The 15,092-nt window shown below is 32.9% G+C and overlaps 1 pseudogene; it reads right to left on the bottom strand.

Annotated features, from left to right (window-relative positions):
• Positions 1 to 662: 662 nt before the first annotated feature.
• LOC110033715 lies at positions 663 to 2,297 on the bottom strand (annotated as a pseudogene).
• Positions 2,298 to 15,092: the final 12,795 nt, after the last annotated feature.

A 15,092-nucleotide genomic window follows, 5' to 3' on the forward strand; every position in this document is an offset into this window, starting at 1 on the left:
TTAAGTTTTTTCTTCTTCAAGCTCATGAGAGGGATAAAGCTCTATTTATAGAGTTGCATGTGCAATTAATACAACAATATGAACAATTTTGATCGAACAACTCAGAAGGCTTCCCTGGATCAGACTACTTTTAATGGACATTTGAGTGTCTTAATGATGTCGAAATCAAGCGATCTTTGGATTGTTGGATTCGCCTTATCGAGAAGTTCGATTTGACTATAATCTTGTCAGATTCAACATCTGATTAACCTTTCAAGTGTAATCAAAAAAACTCTCAAACATGGTTTAACATCTTGATTGGATCTTGATTTGGATCGAATTGAACCAACTTTAGTATCATTGGGTCCGTCTCATTGAACCGATCAGTGTGACTGTCAGTTTACTGAAATCAGAGAACTGGACAACTCTTAATTCAAGTTTGAATATTTCTCGCTTAAAAAGATGCATTGAGATTCATGTTATACTTTGAAATTCATGCCAACCGTTATGAATTTGTTGATGGGGTATTACTATTTACAGAATTTATCCATAAACTTAACTTAAATCTCACCAAACATAAAAACATAAAAATTAAATCCAACACTTCCTTGATAAAAAAACTTTTAGATTAATTGCTAAATAAATAACATAATTATGAATTTATTAAATATAATTACTACGCAAATTTATGAGACATCACTCATCCTTGCTCGGCATGGCTTGCAAGACCCGCAGAAATTTAAAAAATCCTAATCTAACAGAATTCGACAAGTCCCTTTTCAACAGAAGTTATTAACCATGGCCTCATTCCATAATTTTATGCGCCAAAATTATTGACATATTATATTATATATTTTGCCCTCAAAGGCCATCCACAAACGCCTTGAGGTTTCTGGGCGATGATCCGCCCTGTGCCAGCGCCGCTCTAGCCTTCTCCTTCCACTCCCCAGCCTTCTTCCTAATCTCCCTTGCCCTCTCATCATCCCCCATCACCACATCCAAACAACGCCTTAACTCCGCCGCCTCCACAACACCATCCTCCAGTGCCTCCGCCTTCACCCCAATCCCCCATGCCGCCTCGACCAACCTCGCACGCAACCCACTGCGGCAGCATTACCAGCGGCATTCCACTCACTATTGCCTCAGACGTAGAGTTCCACCCACCATGCGTCACAAAGCACCCCACAGCCTTCTGATCCAATACCCTCACTTGCGAGCACCACTCCACCACCATCCCCCTGCTTACTTTCAAAGCCACATCCATTCCAATCCCTTCTGGTCTGCTGTCCTTCCTCAGCACCCACAAGTACGGCCGCCCACTCACCTTCAGTCCCATATCCAACTCTTCCACTTGCCGCAAAGTTAGCCGGGTCAAGCTGCCAAAAGCCACGTACACCACCGACCGTTCCTCCTGCGCGTCCAGCCACTCCATGTATCCTCCCCTGTCCTCCTCAAACAAGTCCTTGCTTCTTGTCGCCGTAGGCACATGGCTGTTGTCTACAACCGGCCCAACAGCGATTAGTTCGAACTCAGGAGTCATATCTATCACTGGTGCTTCCAATTGATAGAATGTGTTCACCAAAACTTTGGGTTTCTGACACTTACCGAGTTCTGTGAATATGTCTTTGTGGGCAGATAGGTAGGGGTTCGGCGTGGTAATGATAGAGGGTAGGTCCTTCCTCCGTAGAGAAGGTAGGCCAGGTAGTTCTATGGAGAAAGATGATTCTTTTTTATTAGCGACGGCGGAAGTGAAGCCTTGGTGGCCTTGGAAGTAGTGATAGTAGATGGCGAAGACTGACGCAGGTTGTATCCAATAGTGAATGACAGGGATGCCGAGATCTCGCGCAATGTCGGTTACCCAAGTGAGCAGGATGGTGTACAATACATAGGTAACTGGGCGGCCTGTCCCAGCGAAGTTGCGGAGCAGGGCGGCCAGTGTGCGGGGGCCAATTGACTTGAGTTTTTCCATGAAAACACTTGGTTCCACGGTGTCAATATGGCCTCCTTCGTCAAGGCCGTCGGAGTATGGCGCGTAGGCAACAACTCCAGAGCCATTGAGATTGAGAGGCGTTTCCTCTGCCGCATCATCGGGCTCTCCGGCTGCAGCGAGGGATCCGGGAAAAAGGAGGCGGTGAGAGTATAGAGGGGTAGCGAGGGTGACGCGTGCTTGGGCGGTTCGGGCTAGGCGGCGTGCGAGGTGACGCGCGGGATTGATCTGACTTTGGGCGGCTATGGTCACCATCAGGAAATGTTGCTTTTGATTATGGCGGTGTTTGTCGACCATTGTTGGGGTTGCTGATAAGAAGTCGATCCCGTCAGCCGTCGGCCGATGAAATACGATCGATTGGTTAAGAGGGAAGATGGCGCTGTGTTGGATTTGGATAATAGATATGCTGTAGATTTAAAATGGTCTCTGACGTTTGCGCTGACGATGAAGGTTGGGCAGGATTTGTGGTTGTCCTGCCTCCGTCTGATTTCTATTGTTTTGTTTGTTTCTGTTGAATGATTGCCGTAACCATCACAAGAGATTTGCCATTGTGAGCAAGATGCGCTTTAACAACAATGTTTTCGGCCGGGAATCAGACATTTTCCACAGCGTTGAGGGAAGCTCTTTTGTTATGTAATGTTAGAAAAGTACAGAGTCAGGAGGACTCCACGAAAATTTGTATTTGAAGATTGTACACCCACACATAGGTTTGTAATCTCGCCCCTTTAAGCCAGAGTACATTATAGGCTGGATTTGATTAGGTAATTTCAAAAATTATTTGTATTTGGCTTGAACTTGTGCCGAGCTTTCACATATTTATTTAAAATTGATTTGCTTAAAAATTTTATTATTTTAATTTGATTTATGATTAATTTATTTATATCAAGTGAATAAATATTTAAATGAGTTAATGATCAAGTTAAAAATTTGAATGAGCATATGAGTGTTCATAAAAAAAATTTTAGGAAATGATTTTACAAATCTAAATAAATAAATAATCGGATTAATTCTGAATTAGTTTTTACTTATGCAGTGTGCTTGTGTTTGGTTGTATGTGTGATAAACAAAGCAATATTACTAATTTCTCACTGAATTGTCTGCGAGTCACGTGTGAGCTTATTTTTTTGGCCTAGGTTGCTTGGATTGCATAGTTTTTCCCATTCAGTCTGGTGGGTCTCCTAGCAGCAGGCCTGCCTCCATGGCGTGTACTTGAAATATGATATATATATGTTTTATTTTAATATATTTTATGTAAATTTGGAAGGTGATTGTACCTGAAGACAAAAACATGCAAAATACATTTCTTTAAAGTGTAATATCATTAAAAATATACATAAAATGATCATGAAATATAAATTAAATATAGGTAATTTTCAGGTGGATCAAGAAGGTAGGAGAGGACTTGGAGCTGAAAGGTAAAAAGTGGCACAAGGGTCTAGGCGCCAAACCCTTGGGCGCCTAGGTGCTAGTCCCAGCATTCCAAACCTGAGCAGTAGCTAGACGTCAACCATTAGGTGCCTAGACACCATGATACCAAGGGCTAGGTGACGGACCCTTATGCGCCTAAACGCCTGTTCAACCCTAAGCATACAGAGAGCCTGACGCTTAAGCAACAACAACGCATGGGCGCCTAGGTGCCGACAACTGTTTTGGGCAATTGCTGCACTTCAAGTGCCAAGTTGTGGGGAAATCATGTGTTGAATGTGGGATTCATGGCTGCTAAGTAAAAAAGCTTATAAATATTCATATATTGCTACCTTAAAGAGGATTGATAAAGGTTTGATGGAGAATTTGGGTTTTCTTGCTTTATGGAACCATAAAAAAAGAACTAAGTATCTTTTTTTATTATTTTGTGTATTTCTGTTGTAACAAAGACTTAGTGGATTTCATTTGTGTTCAATCCATTTGTATAGTGAAATCAACATGTTTCTTGGGTAAACCTTTAACTCTTTCTTATGATGATTAGGTAGGATAAATGTAATGTGAAGTGTTATATAATTTATTTATTTTCAAATGGTGATGATTACCCTTAAGAACTTAATTTACTTTTCATTTTTTCCAAGTGAATTATTAAAATTTGTTGTGAACCATAAGACTTAGGAAAGCTATGGTAGAATCAACTAGGTTAATCACATTTAACTATGGGGTATAGGTTTATATGCCTTATGGGGAGATGCAAATGTTAGGGTAATGTGCTTTGAAGGGATAATTATGGGATTTAAAGAATTAAAATCATTTCTATCCAAACTTGTTTATGAACTAGGGAAGGGGTAAGGAAGATTGTTGTTCCTATTTGTCTCTAGATATTTTGGTACTTGCAACTTAAATTCCATTTAATTAACTTAACTCTTTACAAGGAAGAGCCTCTTAAGTATTTGATATCTTTTAATCCAAATTATTAAAGGTAGGATTAATTGAGTAGGATTTAAATTTGATATTAGCTGTAACACAGTAGGTTAGCTTTTCAAAGTTCAACATTTTAAACTTTTCATGCTATGACTTAAATCCCGTAGGCTAGAACTTTTTTTTATTTTGAATTTCCTCATTCTCTGTGAGATCGACATTCCAGACTCTAAAATCCGATATTACTGATACTACATGTGTACTTGTATGATCCCTTAGTGTGTGATTGCACCTAAAAGTGATATCGATTTTATCTTTTTAAACTTTCATTTTTTATTTTTCTCATCAATGAAATGGTTATGTTGTTATTTTCAAGTATGATTAGTAAATAAAATTATTTTTCTCCCTTAAATTGGTGATGTAGGAATTTAAAGTCCAGTTTTCCTCGTATGTTTTTTCTAAACTTTTTATAAGATCTTGTTTTAACTATCAATGTTTAGTTTACAGTTGACACGCCAGTTGGGTAGTTAAAATTTGATGTGATTTTATAGTTTTGGAAGAATCCTTCGTTAAACAACTTCGTTAAGACACAGTAAACTAGAAGAATAGGAACATTCCTTCTATGTTAGTGCAATCTTGTAAGAAAATAAGGAAGCATGGGATAATCCCTTGATTTATGGATCTAATCATATTCGACTATCAAACCTTCTTTGATGTTTAGGAGGCTATAAGGAGAAGATTTGCCCTTGATTGTTAACCACATTTTGAATCACTTGGTGGAACTTAGATTTTTCAGAATCAATTTAATTGAGTATTTTAATAGCATCAAAACTTTTCTAAAATTCTCACATTGTTAGCATATATGTTTTTTTTTTGAAAATTAAGATTAGTGACTTTACAAAATCACAGAACTTCGATACTTCCAACTAGTTCAAAATCAATAAGTTAAAATTTTTTTCATTTTTTGACTTTGCACCTTTCTAAAGGGATCAATATATGGACTTTATTTCATATACTACTTGGAGAGCATGTAGACTTGTTTTATTCGTCGTTGCTTTACAAAACTTTGTCTATATCGAGTTTTTGGCACCGTTACAAGGGAGCAAGATTGAATTTCTAAATTTTAAAAAAAATTTAGTCAAATCAATATGATTTGTACTTGATGGTTATAGTACTGTAAGTTTATTTCAATTTATTCGATATTTCCCGTGTTAATAAAAATTCAAAAAATCTCGGATTGTGTGCTTCCTATTTTACTATTAATTCAGTGCAACTATTACTGTTTTTTCATTATTTTAAAAATTTTGTGATTTTGTTTGCTTTTTTTAACTTTTGGTTTGTTTTTTTTAGTGGTTTGATCATGACTTAATAAATCTGTTAGATTAGGGCCACTTCATCATATTGTTCTAATTGTGTATGTGTAGGACTAAAACTTTGGAACTAGTACCTTATGACCATGAACTAGAAAAATCATTAAAAAATTAGAAATATAAATTTCTTAAAATAGTTTAAAAGAGATGAAAACATACCTCAGAAAGAACACAACACATCTAAACCCAACGTCAAGTTTAGATTGCTTAGGGAATTTGTCTACCCATAAGTAAAAGAGATTTACGTAAGCATCAACAACCTTATAAAAAACATTACTTTTAACCTCAAATCCCCCATTATTCAGATGATACAAAATAATTAATTTGGGGGTGTGTTATCTTTCAATAAAATGACATCAACATTATTAGACTATGACTTTTCCCTTTCGCACTATAGGATATAGCTAAGATGTGACTCAGTTTGTTAACACCATAATTTATTACCACATGGTATAAACTAGCCTCAAAATTCCTAGCAAAGTCTTTCTCTCCCACCAAAATAGTTATACATAGACATGATATCATCCAAAAGAGTAACTATCACCGTGTGTTTTATCAAGGATGTCTCGATTGATGGGACCTGCACACTTGTCCTCTTTGTAGGACTCGACTCTTCCCAGAAGTGATGTCAAGAAGAATTTGACCGACGCATGTGGAATTTTGTTAGCGTTGATAGCTCCTTAGCTGACAGCGAGTTTGAAGACTCGTCTGTTTCACCTTCATAGGAGGAATGGATCTACAGCTAGAAATATGAACGCGTGAAATTGAAGGAGCAAACTTTTTGAAAGAAAAAGAAATAAAAATCAAATTTGTATGGGATGAGTTCTTACATTTATTTCGTATGGTCTTGTCAATGATTGACTTGGAAATAGAAGCAGACGTTTTCTTCTAGTGTTGCATCTTTCCTCATAAGTTGTGTTTGAAACAAATCTGGTTTTCTTTTGGCTCCCTTCATTGTGGTGAATAGGCTTTATCAGCTTACGAATTGTTTTAAAGGGGTTATTAATGTCTTTTAACTTTCAATATTATTATTAATAAAGTTAGAAAGTGCACACAATTTTTATTCAAAGAACCATTTTGGTTTAGCCACCATAACTTTACAATGAAGCTTTTTATGATGTGGCTTTTAGACAAATTTTTATGAAAGGGAAAGTGTCATCAACAGATGTCTTTTAGCAGCTAATGAGATCAAATGTAATATGATAAAAAGTAAAGAAAGTTTTTTTCATTAAGGGTACTACACAAATATATGTATTGTTTCAAGTAATATTTAGTTTTCTATAAAAATCCCAGTATCGATTTCACGAGGAAGCTAAAACAAGTAAACAATGAAATGAAATAAAAAAATTTTGACTGTAAGAAAACTTTACTTAAGATTGCAGCAACTATCTAAACATGAAAATTAAGTTTACTAAATTCTACAATATGCAAATAAAAGTAAATGTAATGACTTATACAATAAATGAAAAGAGACTTTCTCCTTATCAATAATTCATAATCAGTGTAGAATTTCAAAATTTGCTTAGAAACTTAAATGTGATTTTGTAATAAATAGGAGCATACCCATTTCCTTACTTTCTTTCAAATTGTGCAAAGAACATTGTCTAATCTAAAGTTGGTGTTGGACGATATAGTAGTGGTGGGTAGGTTCTAGTCTCTCACTTCTACATTACCTATTCTGCCCTCTCTATAGGACCTACCGGTGACCCTTGGTTCCAATCTCTAGACCAAATTGATAAAAGAATCTAACCTATCACTCTAAAAACATCAATTATACGCCCATCAAATTTTATCTCACTATCTATTTTCACCCTCTTTAGACTATCATGACTGCTCTTTCTAAGGTAGAATGTGATACTTACAAGTCAAGAAATCTCTGCCCTTTCTGGTCTATAATCTCCTCAACAGATTTTAACAATACAAGTGACCAATTTATAAAGTAAATAAAGGACCGATAAAAATATCATCACAATTTATAGAAATAAAATAAGGTCTAAAAAAATCAAAATCATTTACTTAATTACTTCATATTTCAAATAGAAAGAAACAAAACTACTCACGAAGCATGGAGATAACAAAACAAAATATATTTATAAAACTCCAATCAAAAGTACAAAACATAAGGACAAGGATACAAATACTTATCTAGAATGTTCTCCCAAGCACTACTTTGAAGTTCTCTGACTTCTCTGACTCCAAAAACACTTAAAAGACTCACAAACTCCAAAAATAACAAAGACTCACAAAAAAAACTTTTCACACACTTAATACACTCACACATTATGAGACTCTATATATCTGACCCCACCTAGCCCCTTGGAATTAATCTATATTTTTAGAGCTTCAAAAATGACCAAGGGTTGTTTCAGGCATCTCCTTAAAATTTGGCCTCATTCAATGAATTTTCTAGAAAATAACTATGACGCCTAGGCACCCAACTATTGCTTTTAGGCGCCAGCCAATTTCTGCATTTGCGCCTAGGCGCCAGTTTGATTGGTTTGATACTTTTCTTCAATTTAGCCCATTTTGCTCTTTTTTACTCTTAAACTCTTTTTCTTATACATGCAACTATAAACATAAAAATACCCTTCATTAAAGCATAATATCCTAAAAAAATGAGTATATAATGTGCATAAAAAATAGGTAATTTTAAGGTGGATTAGTCAGTAACATATTCCAAAAAGTAGAAAATGCTATCAAGCTTCGCATATAGATGTCCAATCCTAAAGCTATACAATAATAGAAAATTTAGATTTAAGGTTTGTGACACAACCAAGCTGCTCCTGGTCCTCGTCACATGGTTTGGTGTGTCAAGCGCCTAGAAATCTATTAGCGTATCTTATTTCTGATGTAGACTCCATAAGGACTCTAAACATAAATTAAATGTAAAAATCTAAAAAAAAAGAGTTAGCCTGCAACATGAAATGTTAGCACAGGTTATTTGCATGCAATGCATAATGAGTCATGCTTGGTGAGAGGAAAGCTTAACAGCATCTGCAGACAATGTTTGCCTTTAAATCATTATTTGCTCATCTCTTTTTATTTTTAGGCATTGATTCCCTACAAGAAGACTTCCCTTAAATATACTAATCCACATTCTCACACCCAGTAAACACATAAAGACAACACAAAAATGCCTTACTAGGGCGCAAAACAAGAAACAATAGCCAGACATGTAAAAAACCTTAACTACACCCTAACTATAGTCTAACTAAACTAAACCTAGCCTAACTGAGCCTAACCCTACATAAGCCTAGCTTAACTTAACTTAACCTTACATTACCCTAACCTAATTGAGCCTATTCCTACATAATTTATTGCTAACTTAACCTAACCCTACATAACCCTAGCTTAACTGAGCCTAACCCTACATAACCCAAGCCTAACTTAACCTAAACCTACATAATTCTAGCCTAATTAAGCCTAACCAATCAAATAGCCCTACTTAAGCACTAATCAAGTTATACCTAGCCTTATCTGAGCCCTCACTGTCCCTATCTAGCCCTACAGAGTTCCATGCAAATTCATATGTTATATGTTAGTTCCATGCAAATTCATGCATCATATGTTTGCTCCGCGCAAATTCATCTGTTATATGTTGTTCCATACAAATTTATAGGTTTATGTGTTTGTTTCTTATATATTTATGTGGATATGTGATAATCCTTCATACAAAACCTTTGTGATAGATCTATATGTCAAAAGCAATATTTTACATGTTTATGTTCTTATGTCAAATGTAAAATCTCACATATTTATGTTCATACATCTCATGTAAAATCTCACATGTTTATTTTTTTATGTCATATGTAAAATTAAAAATGCTGATGTTCATATGTCATATGCAAAATTTGACATGTTTATGCTTATATGTCACATGCAAAATCACACATGTTTATCTTGCTATGTAAGATGTAAAATTTCACATGTTTTTGTCCATTTGTCACATGCAAAATCCCTTAGATTATGTTCTAATGTCATATGCTATGCAAAATTCCCCATGCTAATGCTCATATGTCCCATACAAAATCTCAAATTTTTATGTTCATATGTCAAATGAAAAATCTCACAGTTTATGTTCAAATGTCACATGCAAAATTTTACATGTTTATGTTCCCAAATCCCATGCAAAATATTGCATGTTTAACTTCAAACAAAAATTTTCCCATGCTTAATTACATATTTCATGCCTATGAAAGTTGAGAGGTTTTTCTTTCCATTCCTAAGCAAGTTAGGTGCTTATATTTTTTATGCTGATGAAAGTTGTGAGATGTTATGTTTATTCACGCCCATGCAAGTTAGATGTCCATGCTTATTCATGTTCATGCTAGTTATAACCTTAGGATGATCTAAAATGTGTGGGTGTGATGCTTATATGATTGAGAAAAAGGCTAATTCCTTAGGCCAAGTATGGAAGAGATGTAGTAAAATTTTATGTAACAATAAGTTTTCAAAGACAAAATGGTTTATTCATAAAATTATGTGAATAAAATGTGCTAAAATGAATAATAAGAAAATGTGTTTTTATAAAAAAAGAATATAAACTAATTGTGCTCTAAACCATGTTTTTATGCCTACTAAATTTGTTTAAAACGAAATTTTAAAAAAATATACCAACTAAATGTGCTCTAAATGATATTCTTATAAAAAATATATTCAAACTGAATTAGGCTCCAAAATGATATTTTTGTCATATAAACTATAAAATTCTATCATAAGTACTACCTCCACAATAAGGTTGAGTTAGCCTAAAAGAAACCACCTTAAGACTTCAAGCGTGATTTCCAAAAAAAAAAACGAACAAACAAAATTTAACAAAGCTTTCCAAATATGACCACTTAATAGTTTTTTTTTAAAATGTGAATAGATGTAATTTAAAACAAGATCCTTTCAAATCTTTAACTAAGCAAAGCCTTTTCAAATTAAAAATATTTTTCAAACAACTTTAATAGAACTCTTTAAACCCATACTTTAGACAAATCTTTTTTTCTTAAATAAGCCCTCTTTAAACTTTTGATTTTTTCCAAAACGCAAGCTAATCTTTTAAGAGATAAACTTAAGAAAATCTGACCTCAAGAATGTCTTCTAAAAGACCATTTTCAAATATAAAATATAAACAAAATTTCTTCGAACTCAAAATTTCATGGTTTTGCAAATCCTCTTTAACATCACAATCTAAGCAAGACTTATGCATTTTCATAGGTATAGTTTCATGAATGATAATTTACCTTAATAAGTAAGCATAGCCCTCAAGCACATAAGCATTGGGTAGTTTGATTCATGCACGTTTTCAAAATAAGTAAATTCCCATTGCTAAAACTTTTTGGATGAAAAAATACATTATAAAAACTTCCTTTTCATGTGTATAAAAATTTCAAAAAAGTAATTATGTGAAGAAGACTTACATATGTTAAGCATAAAAGCCTTGAATAAAACTTATTCTTAGAATATAATGATCAGCACAGAACTAGAGATCGAACCTAGATGAGAGAGAAATCAAATAAATATACTTAGAATATTAAATCAAATGCAAATCTTATATTAGAAGAAATCTGATTTTACAAATGACCAACAAACTAGGAGAAAACAAATAAAAAACTTGTAAATTTTCTCCATGACTAAAGAACTATGAATCAAAATAAATTATGAATTATATATCAAACCTAAAAAATAAATTAAAATTCACTAAATCTAAATCATGCAAATAAAAACTTGGTATATTAGCCTTAAAACCATAAGTTAACTAAATTAAACACAAAACCAAGAATCGTATACACCCTAGAGTAGTCTAGTGTAGAGCCTAGGTTAGTCTAATAAGTACCCATACGTAGTTCTAAGGACTAGAACATATAAAATAAACAGTCTTATCCCTTTAGATTATACAGATGCCCTAAGATAAAGGCATCATTGTTTACTCACACAAGCACCTTAAACCACCTAATAGGAAGAAGTTGAACATTCATCATCACCAAGATAATAGTGAAGAGCACTAATTAAGGACCCTAATACACTCACGATGATGGAAACTTATGGGCATCTTGATTAGGGGTGTAATTCCCAAAAAATAAGTTTGTTCACTTATTTATTCTCCTTGATAGTGTAGGCTTATTCTAAGGTCAAAGCTTCATCCCCATCTAGAAATTAGTTAGCTTATCTTTCCTTTAGTTTAGGGTCAAATCTAAAAATCAAAATGAAATCTTCAATCCGAACCTCAAATACAAACGTCAAAACCAAATTTCTAGTTTAAACCTAATATCAAAACCTCCCATTTCAAATTTCAAGTCAAATCTTCAATATCAAATCTCAAGTCCAAACTATTTCAATACCCTAAATTTTGTTCAACATGTCATTTCGAACTTCCAAACATTTTGAAGCCTTAAACCTTTCAAAATCCTTTCAAACCAAATTCTAAACCTTTTGTAAAATCCAAACCATTCAAAACTACTTTAAAGGATGCAAAAATATAAGAATAATCAAAATCTTTCTCAAGGCTAAAATAAAATTCTAAAACCCTTTAAAAGTCTCAAACATAAAAAAAAACATTAATATTCCAAGCATTTAAACTTTTAAAATTATTTTTTAAAAAATTAAAATATTTCAAAATATTTGAAATATATAAAATGCCATAAGACTTCAAAGCTTAAACCTTTAAGAATCTAAAATCTTTCAAAGCTAAAACCTAAAACATTTAAAAGGAAAAACCGACTCCTAAACATAACTAAATTTAATAAATTTCAACTAAATTTAATAAAACCTTAATGAAACATAATAAAACTTAACCAAATTTGATCAACCGTAACTAATTTTAATCAACTTCAACTAACCTTAACAAATTTTAATAAACTTCAATAAATTTTAAGCAAGCTCGATAGCCTTTAAAGCATATCAAAAAATTACAATACAAACTTTAAGCACCCCCATATCAAATCAAGTACCTTCAAACAACCCTCATAACACTTTAAACACACTACAAACAAATAGCTTCCATAACTTAAAATAAACCCTAATCAATCCAATTAAATTAACTCATAACAAACTTTTAAGAGAAATTAAAACTAACCAAATCAAGTCATCACCTCTAGTAAATCCAAATCAAACTTTCCCAATCTTTAATTCCCTTGAAATCTTTCAAAAACCTTGAGTTTATTAATTTGAATGTCAAGAGTCAACCTCACAGATGCTTACCAAATAAGCATGAACGAGATAACACTAAAATTGATAGTATTCTCAGGAGTCATAAATCATAAGATGTAATTAACTATAAGGGCTTTCTCTCATAAGGATATCAAAACTTAGAATAAAATAAATTCTATCTTACACTTATAAGATAGAAGAAAAAATCATGTTTTCACAGTCCCGGAAATCATAAGCATTTTCATCATCTGAGTGATTAGATTTATTCTAAGGTAATATTTCTATTCCTCATAGTAGTAAATCATTTTATAAATGATTCATCCGATCATCTTGATAGAATTTTTTTGAGATCTCTGGTGGAACCCACCACCAATAAGAAAAAAACAATGCTTTATTGACCATCCGTTTCTAATTAAACAAAAAAAAATTTATTTCTGCTGATGGTGTTTGATCGTTGGAAATCACCTAAATTCTAGTAGTGCTCTACCCTAATAGTTAAATAGCAAAAAACTATCTATAATTTATTTCCTTAAAATATAATGTACGGATTTTTTACAATTGGCCTATTTCAAAACAATTAATAGGGCCCTTTTTCTGTCATAATAATATACAGTCAAAGTAAACTTAATGTCACTTCAATTAAAGGTGTACCTTATAAAAGTATTAAAAACCAAATTTTACTAACTAATTTACACATGCTTCTTATTGGGTATGCATAGATTTATTTTATCTAACTCATTAAGGAGAAAGTAACTTAACTAAAATTTGAGTGATTGTTATGTCATCCACAGTTATGATCGACTTGTCCTTACTTTAAAGAGGTTCTTAGACTAGTTTAATAGCAAATTCAATGATTTATATATATAATTTCCCTAACTTTTGATTTAAAATCTATATAATAATAAAAAGAATAGGAGGTTGTATTAAGAATAGGGTTTCTGATTTCTCATAAAAAAGTTATAGTACACCTGATACTCTACATTTTATAAGAGAAATAAAAAACAATAAAAAGAAAAATTATGGGGTCATTTTGTGAGAAAAAAATCCATTATATTGATTGACAGTACAAGGCTCCCCGATTTCTCTTATTATAGAAGACAAAATTATAATGTTTATCCTTCCATTGTGGTTGAGACCATTTTGGAAATGACGAAGATGACAATCAAATAATAATTGTTGAATGATGATGATTGAACATTAGTTGTTGGGCAACAATAAATGAAGGGTGATGGTAAGTAACATATAGAAGATAATAATCAAACGAAGATGCATGAGCAACCACCATTTAGAGACACTAGTCACATAATGATGATTGCTATTAGTGGCCTTCGGATGAGCTCTAGAATTTTTTAGATCTTTATGCACTTTTCAATTTGAAATATCTTTTCATGTGAAGAATGTAGTTAATTTATAATTTTTTAAGAGTAACATTTTGGTTATTTTGACATGTCCTAAAACACTTCGTCGAACTTGTGTTGTTTTCTATGACTGTATATCATTCATTAAATATTTAAGTACGTTAATATCCTCAAAATCCGGTGATTTAAGGAACTCTAGTCAAGACATTTGATTCAACTACAAGTATTTAAGATTCGTAAACCATTTGTAAATTCAATCAACATTCTAAAGTTTTTAATCACATTTCGATTGAATGATTTGTCCTTTATTTGAACTCAGTATCTTATTAATTTTAATATCACCATGTTCATCTTACTAAGATGTTCTAGTCGAACATAAGTATGTGAAAAATAGAGTTTCAATGACCTTGAATTTACATCCAAGAATTTTTCATTAAAAGGTTACTTTAAGGTTAGTGTTTGATTAAATAAATTGTTTGGCAGTGAAAAATCAATAACAATAAAAATCATCTTAAAAATTAGAAAATTATGTAAAAAAAAAAACTTAATATTTTCACTAAATATAGAAGCACAAATGCAAACCAAAAACTATTGTAGGTTACTTGTGAAAGTTTCAAAGAGCCAAAAGAATTTTGAAGTATTTGAAATATCATAGCTATAATATTGTACATTCATTTGCAAATTACAGGTTTATATTTATTAAAAAAGCGTTTACAACATATCCCATTTACATGTATAACCCTTATGCAGTCTCTGTCATAAGTCCATCGGGTTGGGGGTTCGAATTCCATGGCGCAGGCTCTTCGAATCAGAATCAAGCACACCGGGTTTTCAACCCATCTGGGGAATCGATATTTGGTCCATCGATATTTGGTGCCCACTGGACCAAATATCGATTTCACTTTGATATATATATATATA

This window comes from Phalaenopsis equestris, unplaced genomic scaffold (assembly GCF_001263595.1).
Source record: "Phalaenopsis equestris unplaced genomic scaffold, ASM126359v1 Scaffold001267, whole genome shotgun sequence".
In the NCBI taxonomy this organism is placed as follows: Eukaryota; Viridiplantae; Streptophyta; class Magnoliopsida; order Asparagales; family Orchidaceae; genus Phalaenopsis; species Phalaenopsis equestris.